The sequence below is a fragment of the Anguilla rostrata genome, chromosome 9, assembly GCF_018555375.3.
Source record: "Anguilla rostrata isolate EN2019 chromosome 9, ASM1855537v3, whole genome shotgun sequence".
In the NCBI taxonomy this organism is placed as follows: Eukaryota; Metazoa; Chordata; class Actinopteri; order Anguilliformes; family Anguillidae; genus Anguilla; species Anguilla rostrata.
Window position 1 is genome coordinate 47288241 of NC_057941.1, and position 14092 is coordinate 47302332.

Genomic DNA, 14092 nt, shown 5'->3' on the forward strand with positions numbered 1-14092 from the left:
TATTTCAAAATTCAACCGCTCTTACGAAGCGGCCGGAAAATATTTTCAGCATTGATGTACCTTTTTTTTCGCGCGGCAAGGTGGGAATCTGTGGGAAATTTGTGTTTTTCGATGAGGGAGCACTCGGAAAAAAAAGGGAGAATAAACCTTGCAACGAGCGAGGGAGTGGTGGGTGACTGAAAGCCAGCTGGGGGAGACAAGATGGACGCCAGAGCTTCCATTTTAACACGAGTGTCAGTGTGGGACCATTTAAAAAGTCATGGACCAGCTCCAATGGTAGAAGCTCTGTAGCTCACCAAGGGGAGCTCTCATAAGAGGACCCATTTAGTAGGTTAATTTCAGAAGAGGGAAAAAACTATTCAATTTCTGTGAATTTGGCCTGATTTACAGTTCCACTGTGGAGGGTTCAGTAGCACTGTAGTTTAAATTTACATGTAAGGTAACTTATGCGTAACTACACGGAACATACAGAACAGGCACACTGCCGAACCGAACACGCTACGAGGACTCTGGGCCACAATGCTGAAGAGCTGGGATTGGCTAATGCTTCCACTGAAATTCGGCCAATGAGCACATTGCATGGCATTATGAAGATGTCACATGACCAGGTGGGTTTTTACATCTGTATCCCGCTGATTTTGTTAACAGACGTTGCACCTGGCAAAGGATCTTCATTATGCTCTTGAACACCAACACTGAATCACCTTTTCTCTTTTTTTGCACACGTCCCAAGTAATGTCTATGCTTTTCTTTGGGTACTTGTCTTGAATTCCTCACCATTTTATATCATTTTGAGCTACGAGGCTCAGAATCACCTATCCAAAATAATTCTAGCATTTTAGCACAAAATGATAGAAGCGCCATTTCTTTTAGACAGTACGTAGAATTTATAAATGCAAATGATCGCAAATGATCTCCTCACGGAATAGATTGGGGGGGGGAATTGATTTTCGATTACGGAGCAAATGTACAAACCTTCGGTTCTATTTTCTGCCCTCTCCTTCAGAAAATGCACGCTTGAGAGAGAGTTATGCCATTGTATATCCACATGGTTGCATCAAACAACGGCTAATGCCCAAGCCATTTGGCAAATGTGTACTGAGCACTCTAACTGTACCACAAACAGCTAGAACACTACAAACCACCCAAGCAGTCAAAATCAGCATGGGATCCCAAACTAATGCTGTTCGAAGAGATTCCGTCCAAAAATCAAGAGCAATGCTACAGAGCTAAGTACAAATAACAACATCTGCTGTAGTGCCTAGCTGGTGCTACTGGCACACTGTAAAGAACTGTAAAATACAGTAGGCCTACTCACAAGTTAACTTTTCAGTATCTTTGCATGCATAAATATGTTTACACCTGCATACTCATACGCTATATGATTAATGGGAGATCAATGTGTTCATCAGATGTAATTCTGGCTCTTTTATACCACGCAAAAACAGCAGTCATTCAGTGTCGTATTAGAATTGCATCCAGAAAACCAGTCATCTGTGGGAAACCCCCATGTTCCCTCTCCCCTTTCCCCCTGGTGGCACATGGGGTGTAATTACATTTTTATGAAAGCCGCATTTATAATCTGTAGCATGCCGGTTGCTGTTGCTGTAGCTCGGCTTAGCTCGAACAAAGAGTCTCCTACCTTCCTTCTGTCGAGGTCTGAAAGCTGAGCCTGTACTTACATAATGCGTTCCAGACGAGGACATTACTCTAAATGTAGATGTTCAGGTTGTACGCCGAGATGAGTGTGCTATCAGTTTGTGTTTCTGGTTTGTACCAGCAGCTCATAGCCTTGTTGTGTAGAAATTGCCAAACTTGACTGCAACACGTACAGTTTCAACACACGTATGTAATAGGGCTAACATGTACGCGCCAAGATCCGCAAAGCAAAATGTGCTGATTGAGCTCAAAGAGTTAACGGGAGTCAAAGAGGTGACAACTGTACGCTATCACAGTCGAATTAACAATGAATATTTTACCGCGCACAATGGAAGAGGATGGAGAATTCCGTGTCCCCACTGGCCTCGACGTTTCAGCGTGCAACCGCCCCCCTGTGGTGCGGCGACACGGAAAACGTCAGCGACGGAGGACGAGGTGCAATTAACAGGATGTGCATTTACATTTCAGGCATTGAACAGACACCCTGATCCAGAGCAACCTATGCAGCGTTCATTTTACAAGGCGCAATAACGCTGGAAATGCGCCACAGCAGCTCAGGTTAAGTGCCTGGCTCGAAGGCGTATCAACAGTGCCCTACCTGGGATTTGAACTTGCAACCTCACACGCATGCATGCACACACACATGCACACACACATGCACACACACATGCACACACACACAACGCATGCATACGCGTACATACACACACACACACACACACAGACATGCATGCGCACACACACACACACACACACACACACACACGCACACACACACACAAGCTGGGTCATTAACAGGTGAAGGCAGAGAATGTAATTGCCCCGCCTCTACAGTCAGACAACTTTTTACGTTGCGCATACCCACGCAGCTTGGCTGTTTATTTCTTTTCTTTCTCCCCCCCCCCCCCCCACCCAAAGGCAAGGGCCCCCTGTGACCACAGCTGATCGAACGGATCAGGAGGAAGCCGCTCTCCAGCGACTCCCTCGCGTTCCGTAAAAAGCGAAGCGTACATCGGACCAGGCTTATAACGACAGCCGCTTTAGCGAACCATCGGGTTATGTGCACAACAGAGTCCGAACAGATCGCTTTATTTTCTTTGCAACCGTTTTTCCATTTTCCACTGTCTCCGGTTTCCAGTTTTACGTTTCTTTTAAGGAAACCTTTCAGACGCAGAAAGAAATTATGCTTCTTGCTTGCTCCACGCTCGTACCGGCCTTCTATGACAGCTCGCAAGCTCGCAATGAGGTTTTATGTCTAACGTGTGTAGCAGAGAATCACTTTTTTGAGCTCTCCCTGGCTTTAACATCAGAAACCTAGAGGACCGGAGACAAATGAAAAAAGTATAAATGCATTCTTGTGCAATATATGCCAGGGCATGGAAAGGATTACATCAGGTTTTTTTATTTTACTATTATTTTTTTAAACCATAGTTACAGCTCACGTGAATGCAGATTTTGACATTTTAACCAGGTAAATAATAATAAAAGAGATTGAACTCAATCGCCATTTCAACATTAAGGGCAAGTTCAGCATCATTACAACAAAAAAAAACACGAAATTATCTGCTTCTTTGAAGTTCACTTGTTTTCATTTAACTACACTGACGCAGTCAATATGAACTCACACAGAACAAACGCACAATATGACACTCATCCACTGCTTTCAAACATGAAGGCTTCCAACACATCACCGCACGCAGCACGTTTGTCTTCTGAACCGCTGATAAACACTACATTGTTTATCCTCTGAACCGCTAGCACCTAGCGGTTTGCTATCTCCTGCGCGAGCGGATTACTTTGTTCTAATCCTACTGTCGCTCTGGCCCTGTCGGGCTAGAAACAGCCACCCCCCCCCCCCCCGCCCCATTCCCGTACAGCTGTAAAGGTATCGACAGTCTGGCCTAGTTTACCTCCAGAGGGTTGAGGGGATTATCAAGCGAGTCTTTGATGTCATACTCTCCAGGGCTGAGGGAGTAAAACTGAGGTCTTTCTGGATTAATACAACATCCAGGGTTTTATTGTAAACCCTCTCCCCTGCTTACCTCACCTCTCCCCCCCTGAAAAAATGAGAAAAGCCCCAAGTAAAAAAAAAAAGAAAAGTGAAGTAAATGAAGGACAGACCCAGGAACAACATGGTCAGAAAAATAACAATGGAAACCTTCCCCTTCCAGTCAGTTTCATTTCCTTCAGAATATTTACAATTGACGAGACAGGATAGTGGAGAGAAATTAGACCAGCGTCCAAGCGTCAAATAACACTGTCTTTGTTCAGTGACCTTGGCGTCCACATATACAGGGAATTCCTCACTGTCCCTTCGGCTTGCAATGTGACGGTACTTGGCAAACTCTAAATGCAAGTTGATTGTCTTGGATCACAGCGGATCTTTCTTTTTTTTAAATTAGATAATCATGTTGAGTGGACATTTGGATACAAATCCTCCAGCCGATCCTGTTGTTCTGCGACTTCCGCTGTAATAAAAATTAAAAAAAATGTGGCCCCACTTCCTCTTCAGCTCCTTCTACTTCTCATTCATTTGTGCTCAAAATGGAAGAAAAAAGAAAAAAGAAAAACCGACTTTGAAATGAAAATATAAAACTCACGGTCACGATCTCTTCTGAAATGGTCACAGGAAACGATTACAGCGAGGCTGATGAAGAAAAAAAACTTTGAATACAGCGACAGCTTGTGTATATTTCATGAAGCTGCGGCGCCATCGTGTGCAGAGGAAGAGAACTGCAACAGATCTTTTCTTTTATTAATTTATTTATTTGATTCTATGAATTTAATTACGAGGTCAATTCAAGCCAAGGAAATTGAAAGGATTTTGTCTTACTATGATTAGCTCTGCTCGGCATAATTGTCCCTGTGGCAAAGGGTGAGTTTGTTGAAATAACAATGGCCAAATTTGAAACTGAATTTCCAATGGCACTCATAGTTCTCTGAATAACAACCGCCGAATTGCTCATTTGGGTGAACAGAAATAAGCATTGGTCAGCCTCATTGTAAACTTACCCGGAGGCATCCACTTGAAGCTCCAGAACAAACACTTTCTGGGTTTAATCCAATAAAGTCTGCATACCACAACAGTTTAAGGATTATTACAGTGCTACAGTTTAAATTACTAGCCCGTAAAACATTAGTAAGATTAGTAAGCAATAAGAGAACAAACTTTTTTTATTGGATATGTAAAACCAAACAAAGATATAGTTCTACAGTTGACAACAAACAGCTTAAACAACTCAACAAATAACAAAGTATATCAACAAATAATAAAAACATCATTAGTCCAAAATAGTTTCCCTGGCAATGTCATTTTGACTTGACTTGATGTAGATACACAAAGCACCTTTTTATATAACAAACAGAAAAGAAGCCTGTAAATACATGATATACTTGATGAAACGTTGATGGATTTCTATAGAAACATGAAATAGCTTTTTCAAGGGTTGCCATGACAAAAAAAGGAGTTTTGACGAGAAGGATCCAATGAATATTGACTAACACAGGCTAACACTTCGAGAGTACACTTTTCTACAATGAATGCCATAACCTGCTGGATCCTTTTTAAATAACTGACATCTTTACTGAATAATTAACATATGCACAACATCCATTTTCTCTTGTATGGTTTGATTTTTAATTCTAATTAAGATTAAAAATTCTGTTTTTTAAACGCCTTGGTTGACATTACATTGCAGGTATATTTATCCGTAGCTTCCGTGATATTCTACAGCTGTTGTCTGTTGTCGAAAATAAGCTGCTAGGGATGTTATTAAGTCAACGGCTTTTCACGCACAGACCAAGGATCCGACGAAGCAGGTGCCTGTTGAAAGCTTGATACATAAATGCATTCAATGAAAAGAAATAAAAACTCGTTTTGTTTCCAGCTGCCACGAAAAGCCTTGCTAGAGCAAACTCGGCTTTTCTTGCCGCGCATGAGGAGAATAGCCGTGCCCTTTCGGGTGACGCTGGACTGCTTATCCACCGAGATTGCTTGTTACGATTTCTTGTTACCTTGAACATCATGCATCGAGTTACTGGAGCGAGAAATATCCCAGATGGGTTTTTTACCAAGCTGTCGCCACTTTTTTTATGCCTGACTGAAGAAGTCAAAGGTATAGGAGTGAAATTACCTTGGGATGCTAAACCCTGTAGAAATGCAAATACTGCTTGTTTGTTTCCCCCCCTCCCCCGCCCCCCATCATTCTCGTAAGCATATACAATACAACGATACAAAAAAACAAGGCCATTCTCAATTTTCATGGTTTGTAATAGGTCATCGCCATGGTGATTTCATTAACCCTGTCAGATCCAGACATTGATGCAACTGGAAAAGGAAAAAGCTTCCCAGCAAGAACGATCGAAGACACAGCTGTGCTAGATTTAAAGCTAAAACTTGTTAAGTTAAGATTCTATTGCATGCTAATACACACATGGCTGTGGTACCCCTAAGTCCCAAAATTTTTACAGCTTGGTCAAACGACCTCAAACAAGTAAGACTAATGTTGTTTTGTTTTACTTAATTATTCACAGACCATGCACATTTGCCACCCCTATAAAAGATATTGGTGGTAATTTACTTAATTCAAGGGGTGGAAGATCCAGACGTTATCTGACATACAGTTGGAGGAGTATAAGCTGTGTGTACTCAACACTGTCTGTGTAACAGTTGAAAATGTTTCACACAATATATGTTGTTAAAATATAGTGTAGGGTCTAAGGAACTGGGAAATGTTGTTCTAAACTGATATTCAAAAACAAAGATGGTGTCTCTAGGGTGCCTGAAAAGAAATGCTGCATTTTGTATAGGGCAGCTTACAGAAGTGTGGCCCTTATCAGACCCCTAAAGGGAAACAGGCTGTTTACTGTGCTGACAGGTAGTCAGCAGGGTGTGATAGAGACAGAGCTCAGTTGCAAAAACATCCTACTGGTTCAGCATTATCAAACCCTTACATTCTCCATAATGCGGAATTATGATGTTTGGTATTACAGGAAAGCCAGTGTCATGGGGAATAAGTTGGTGTCAGACTTAAGGTCAAGGCTTTTTTTGGTTGCTGTCCTATAACTTGGTTTGCTACTCGTTCAAAAAAAATGATTCACTTCCAATTTGCAATGTCAAAGGTAAAGGAAACTGTAGCTCAGTTTTTAACATTTCATTAACAGACCTGACATTAAATGCGGCCAATTCTGCATTGATTTTGAATTTAAAAAATATCGATTTGATAGTCTCTTTAAGACCAGGCCGAATTCCATGTCAAAACAGTTCAACTTATTCATCCATCCATCATCTAACACGCTTATCCCCCATCTGGCGACTATCCCAGGATGCACTGGGCAAGAAGAAGCCCGGGCAGGTTGCCAATCTACCGCAGGGCACGCCACGCAGCCGGAATTCAAAAACCCAGGACCTTCTCACTGTGAGGGGCCGATGCTATCCGCTGCACCACCATACCTCCCCCGTTTGACTTACCGACAAAGGCTGAAGGTTTGGTGCAAGTGCCGTTGTGCGAAATCTGAGAAGGGATATCATTCATTTAAAGAGAGCCGCTGATTTAAAGAGATCTTTGGCCGCGGGAACCATTTTGTCTGCCAAATATTTATCTCCACTCCACCGCTGAGAGGGTTCTAAAGGGAACGGGGGTAGAGGGAGAGACTGACTGACTGCCAAACTGAACTCTGTACAGTGCAACGCGTATTTGCACAGCGAAATGCTCATCTATGGGTCGAAGACTTTAAGAAAGTCATCGAATGCAAAAATTTGCAAGTACAAAATGTGACGATGTGTTAATTTGCCCAATTACTTTTGCTGTTTATACATACAGCCCCTGCTTTGGGAGCTATGTACAAACAGCACTGAATCTCTTACACGGATCACCTGATATGGATGCAAATATCCTCAGATTAATGCTGACAGTCTGAACTTTATCCTCATATTCATTTGCTTTATATCAAATTCGATGTGCTGACGTACAGAGCCAAAACAACAAAAATTGTGTCACTGACCCATAACTTTTTCATTCAGCCGTTTACATGCAAATATATCATTGTATAATCGGTTGTACAGCCCTGTAATACCAAATCAATAATAATCCACACAGGGACATAATTACAGCAGCAAGGACTAAAGTATTTCAGGTGCGCTTTTATTTGTGGGGAAACACGTCCTGCTGGCATATTTTATTGGCCCGACTACAACTCTGGCCTCTCTGCAGCAGGTTGTCACCTGTCGCGTTAATAGCATAAGAGCATGGCCGCGCATTAGCCTATTAACGGTCGTATCACGCGGTCGGTTCCGTCTCCTGCGGGTGAAAACACCGGATCAAGCGGTAAAACCCCACTGCGCCACCGCTACAAAACATAGTGCGTCAAAGAAAATGTTTCCTCTCCTTTGACAGCCGGGGGTCTCTGTTGCGGCCGGGTGCACAGCTCGGGCTGCAGCAGCATCTGCGAGTTCAGGAAGGCTTCACGGGTGATCGTGGTGACATCTTGTGGTGAAAATAAATATTACAGTGGTTACGTATTAAAGGTGCTGGCGAGCAGACCCAGCCCAGATATGTATTCAAAATTTTGAGATGCTGGTAAAATTTGACAGGGAAGCTGCATATGCCTGAGAATCTTGTTACTGAAAGATATGATACTTAACTAAAAACCTTACAATTGCCTGTAAGAACAATGTTCTGAATATTTGTAAAAAAAATTGTTTCCTTCAAAATGCTTTTTTTTTTTTTTGATAATTGTGCCAAAAAAAAAAATTTGTTGTCCAAAGGGTTAAGGTATTTCAGATATGACTTGACACGTGTTTTATTCATCTAAAACATAATTTAATGAGGCAAGTGATCTTTGAACCTGGTTTGGTGTCACTCTATGGCTTAGTGAAAGACAGATCGAAGCAGAAATCTTGCAGAAGAGCACCACCTAATGGAAGTTTAGCAATCTGTCAGTGGCAGCAACCCACACAATGAAACAGCATAATTTGCTCAAGGCCTGTTGGGTGCTGTGCTAAAGCTGAATTCCTGTAAGCAGCATCAGATTACTTGAGAAGCATTACAGTAAATTCATAATAATGTTCGGGTTTTATATTAACTTCAGCAATGTTATAAACACTATGTCAGGATGGAATACATTCACATCTTTAACAAGACCAGGTGAAAAACCTAGTATATGGCTGGACCTAACACATTTCATCCGGCCGACCAATGGTGTGACTTCATAACTCGGCCGACCAATGGTGTAACTTCATCACTCAGTCACTCAGTCACAGACATTCGCGTTTGTAGGGCTGGCCCCGCTGTAGCGGTCCAGCCAAAAATGGTCAGTTCTATGACATTCTCTGTAGTTGTGATTTGATGACATACAATGTAATGTAGGAAGATAACATTTATTTTTACTAATATCAAATTAATGGGCATTAAACTATTTTTATTTGTTCTTTTTAACCAGTCACACACAGAATCTTCCACTTACTTAAGCAACATCAAGTCTGCAAGGTCTGTGCTGGCATTTTTAAATTCATTTATTTCTATCTCAGTTATGTTTTTTTGGCTGCTGTATATGACTGACAGTTGAAATGCAGGCCTTTAAAATGGTACATCATTCATCTGTGCACCTAGGACTTTTGATCATATAGATTTTTCATAACGATATGGACTCTCCATAATGGCAATGTCAGACTTGGCAGAGAGCAAGCTAATTCCAGCAAAGCTACAACTGATGCTGTCTCCATGCAGTGTGACAGAGTGCCAAGGCTGCACTTATGGAAAAAGGAATATGCAGCTTCAATGTATTTGAATTTTTATCATATTTTTGGAAAATATATTTTGCAGCAGTGTAATATACTGCAATATCTTAAAGCAGCAAGGATATATTGATATTACATTTATCTCAATTCAGTTACATCTCCGAAATGGTGGTCACAGTACTAGGGTGCGACTTCGGGGAGGACTGAACCCAGCCCTGAGTTTATATCAGGTTTTATACTTTTTCGGATGGGCCCTTATGGTAATGAGCTATATTGCAAATATATTGCAAATATACACTGATCAATATATTGCAGAAATAAGCAAATACACAACATGTGCAGCTTAAGATATTACAGCACTACATATTTACAGTACACTGCAGGGTACCCCAGTTCTGCAGGGGATGTATGCGGGTACTTCAGTTTTAGGGACACCCACGGCACACTGAATGTTCCGCCTCTCGCCACCGGTCCAAATAAGGCTAACCTCGCGAACGATTCGCAGCTAATTATGCTAATTTTATAATCAGATGAGCTCATGTCTCCGTATTACTGGGAAATGTCTGAAAGCAGAGCACCTCTGCGCCCAGGGTGTGTCGGATCATTCCACGTCCTTAAAAAATAAAAACCCGTCTTCCTTCCTGCGGCTTTTCCTGCCGCGATGCCAACTAATGCATCATTTGGCTCTCCTTGCTGCATCGCCCATTGAGCAGATGCCCTTATAATGCAAACACAAAGTGGTAAAAAAAAATAATTAAAAAAAGGATCACGGTACACTAATTGCTTAGAGCGGACGGGTATAGTCCCGAGCAGGACAGCGAGTGAAACCGACTCGCGCCAGATGTATCCAGTTCTACAGGTGTAGAACCACCTGTGCTGGCCAGTGATAAGACTGGGGTTGTTTATGTTTGTGATCTTCAGAACCCTGGGTACAGACAGGACCAGATTAAGACTATGTGGTGTGGACCCAGAGGCTACAACAGCCTTTACAGAGACCAAGATGGCCGGGCTGACCGTACAGTCTTAATAATAATAATAATAATAATAATATTATTATTAAGAACAGGCCTTGTGTTCTGAACCTCACCTTCCCTTTTGAGAACCAGCACATCTCGCTCACCAAAAGCTTTATCAATTTCCTGCCATGTCCTCCTTTTTTGGGGGGGGCTGAGGTTATTGCTATTTATGACTTCCTGCCGATCTCTATCACCACACAGTAACACAGCACTGTCAGACTGCAGCATTCACAACGCTAATGGGCTTCTCCCACTCTGAGCAAGCCAAAGAAAGAGTCTCATTGTGTGTCATGTGACCACAATGCCAAGGCCATTCAGCCATTCAAAATGATACAGTACAGGGTGTCTAATCTTCAGTCCTCTCTCTGGACTGAAGCAACAGGATTTCCTTCCAATAATAATAATAATAATAATAATAATAAAAATAATAAAATAATAATAATAATAATATTACATTTATACAGAAGCTTTCACAAGCCAAAACACTTTAGAGTACCCGTAGGAGAAGCTAAGGTGGAGAGGAAGATAATTATTAAGCCAGTTATACTAGGGCAGGGGTCCTCAATCTTATCCAGAAAGGGCCGGTGTAGGCGCAGGATGTAACTGCTTGGTTGGAACAAAAAATCTGCACCCACACCGGCCCTTTCTGGATAAGATTGAGGACCACTGTACTAGGGGTTTATGCAGTGGCTGGATTGGGAAAGCTGTGTTTTGAATTTAGCAAGAGGAACAGGGCCCTGACAGGAAAAATAACACAGGCAATGTTTACATCTTTACATTTTAGGCATTTAGCTGATTCTCTTATCCAGAGTGACTAAAATTAGCGGCCTGTCTAGTTTACTCTTTAACTGGTGCGCCAAAAAAAAGCCTGTGGTAAAATTATATCACTCAGTTGAGCACCTTCTCAATTTTTGACCTCGTATCAGTCTAGAGACTACGTCTGCCAATGCCCAAGAGTCTAACTAGGCAGGCAGTCAAGGATCAAGCCCCAGCTTTACCTTTCAAAGATATTCAACCTACATGCAGCCAGATCCTCCGTTCTGCTACTCATGGACGCCTAGCACTCCCTCTTGCACCTGCACTTCCAAACGTCTCCTGTCTGTTCTGGCCCACGTGGTGGAATGACCTCCCTGTGGAACAGCTGAGACTGTGACCCATTCAAACGACGACTGAAGACCCAACCTCTTCAGGCTGCACCTCTCCCCATCCTCCTTCCACCTGTAAAGACTAAACTTAGGGTTGTAACTAGGAGCTGTTAATAGGACTTAGTTGAGCCCCAGTCTTAACGACTACTTGTATTTTTATTATTTTTTTTTTCCATAGATTGCGTTGTTGCGTTCTCGTGTAGTTATCAGTTTAACCACAGGTCAGTTGAACTATGCGGTGTTCCTGTCTTGGACCGGTACTCTCTCTAGGTTTCGCATACTGTCCGTATGGTTTACACTTGTGTACCGCTCTGGATAAGAGGTCTGCAATGCTGTATGTATGTAAGTAATATTTTTTCACCACTTGTGAGCAAAAAGCTGTCCGTACTCTGTACCTTGTCAAACCATTTTGGCGACACTCAAGAGTGTGTTCAGCAACTATTTTGGTCCCTGCATCTTGCACATCCTTATCTCTGGCTGTCTTATTATTTGGAGGTGAACGTTTCTACACACTCTAGGAAATCACAAAGTCCATTAGAGACGGATCAGCCAACCTAGCATACCGTGCACTTGAAACGACCGAAAATCGTTCCAGACGGCAATGGAAACAATTCAGAGGCATTTAAATCAATCTGCCGTCCCAGCAGACTCCCCCAAAAGGCAATTACGGTTGCATTTCAAACCTAAAGATGGATATCATATCTACCCAGCCAGCTTCCTGCTTCTCCAGACAGGCTCTTAGTAACAGTGGTAAACCCGCTGCACAGAGTGGGCACCAGAGTACCTATTCAGTAATATGTGTTTCCATGACAGTATTACACAGCCCAAACCAAGTACATTACATGGTAGGCAAAAGTTTTTATATGATTCCCTTATGTATACAAGATGTCTGACATTTTATATCCCAGTGCTACATTACCCCATCCAGATATTTTATGTTTGTTGTCATTCCATTATTTATTTAGAGCAGTTCCATGTGTTCCACCCTGAGTAGCTTTTTATTTTATGTATTTATTTTTTGTCGGTGAGGGCAGACAATTGTTCTGGTTTGCTGCCTATGATGTTCTGTGTAAAATTCTTGAGATCTGGGGTGACATCTTTAAGGTGAAGGAAGTACGTACTTTGAAAACAACAGTAAGTGTGAAACGACATTAGGACATGACTTTGGGGTTGAGACCAAATAAAAATGGCAAGGGCAGGGTGGGGTATCAAAGCATATGTTTGTGTTTTCTGCCTATGTGATGCTGCATATATAACAGTTCTGTGACTGTCGTGTTTTGGCTGGAGAGTGCGTCTGCGCTGCATCATGATCCTCCACCCACACCCCCAGACACCCCCCTCCCCCCCCCCCATTTTTTTTTTTTTTTGGGTGGTGCCGGGAAAGCGTCAGAAGTTTCTGCAGTCATATAACAGCCTGAGCAAGCTGCAACGCAACACAGTCTGAGAAACGCGTAGCGCGCATCTTCACTGCAGGAGCCGCGCGGGCAGTCTGTGTAAGGTAAGAACGCTGCATTGCGTAGCTTCCCACAGCGGAACTCGCACATTTCCCTGACAGCTAATGCGTAGAGAATTGAAATTTGCTAAGCTGCTGAAGATAGGGGTATGACCCTAATTACAGGTAGATCTTTAACTGGTTTTATGAACTAATTTATACCTGAATGGAATGTATTTTTTGCTTTTCGTTTCTGCTTCTTTTACACGGCTATTTTGACCCGAACGTTGTTATACTGTGCCACTATAATGTACGGACCAAATTAAGCCTCAGAGGTGGGATTGGGGGGGGGGGCGGGGGCTGAAAAGGACAGTTGACATTCCACAAAGTGCTGAACCATCATCACATCATCAGGGGACCAGTTGGAGAGTAGGCTACGTAATCTGCAAATGATAAGGACGTTACCTTGGGTGTCCTACTGCTGCGGACTTGGGTGGGAGGGGCAGCCGCAGGAGAGTCTGTCGCACAAAATGCTGCATTAGGCTGCTCGAAGTGTTTTCAGGTCATCTACACTGACACGCGTTTTAACAAGTTAACGGTGTGTCGGGAACAAATGGGGGCGAGCGGTCTGGCACTGCGGGACTAGGGAGGGGCGACGCACCCTGAAAAACTCTGGAATGTCATTGGTGTTAAATTGAGCAGCTTTGGGTTTTCGGTCTCCGAATCGATCCGATTCAGGGCGTGGGGACTTGAAATGCACGAAAACCAAACCCATGGAGCAAACAAACCCCCCGAGGTTGCAGAGTGATGATGCACAAACATATCAAATTACGCAAACCTGTCAAGGGTGAAATAGTGTCGGCGTTAGATGTCAGCAAACATAGCCTATAAAGTCTAGCTTATCTTCATAACCATGAGACCAAAAAAGGAATAGCTAAATAAACTGATGTACGTTTAATTAAGTATTGCATACGCAATGTCGTCCAGTGTAGTTTAAAATGGCACTGAATGTCCAGAAACACGTTCACGTACAATAAATCACAGCGCCATCAGACTTCATTTTCACCGCGACTGCAGATCTGCGCGAGCATGGTGCCGTGTT

At 42.7% G+C, this 14092-nt stretch overlaps 1 long non-coding RNA gene across 4 annotated transcripts in view; it reads right to left on the reverse strand.

Moving 5' to 3' along the window:
* Positions 1 to 14092, reverse strand: part of LOC135263992 (uncharacterized) — a 138243-nt gene that overhangs the window by 116832 nt on the left and 7319 nt on the right. Inside the window, exons 3-4 of one of the 4 annotated variants that reach the window (XR_010332575.1) lie at positions 4260 to 4306; positions 3053 to 4127 (exon numbers count right to left, since the gene is read on the reverse strand). The exons of the other annotated variants lie outside the window; for them this stretch is intronic. This is a non-coding gene — a long non-coding RNA (uncharacterized LOC135263992). Of the gene's footprint in view, positions 1 to 3052; positions 4128 to 4259; positions 4307 to 14092 lie in introns of those variants that run through there. 4 annotated transcript variants of the gene reach the window in all.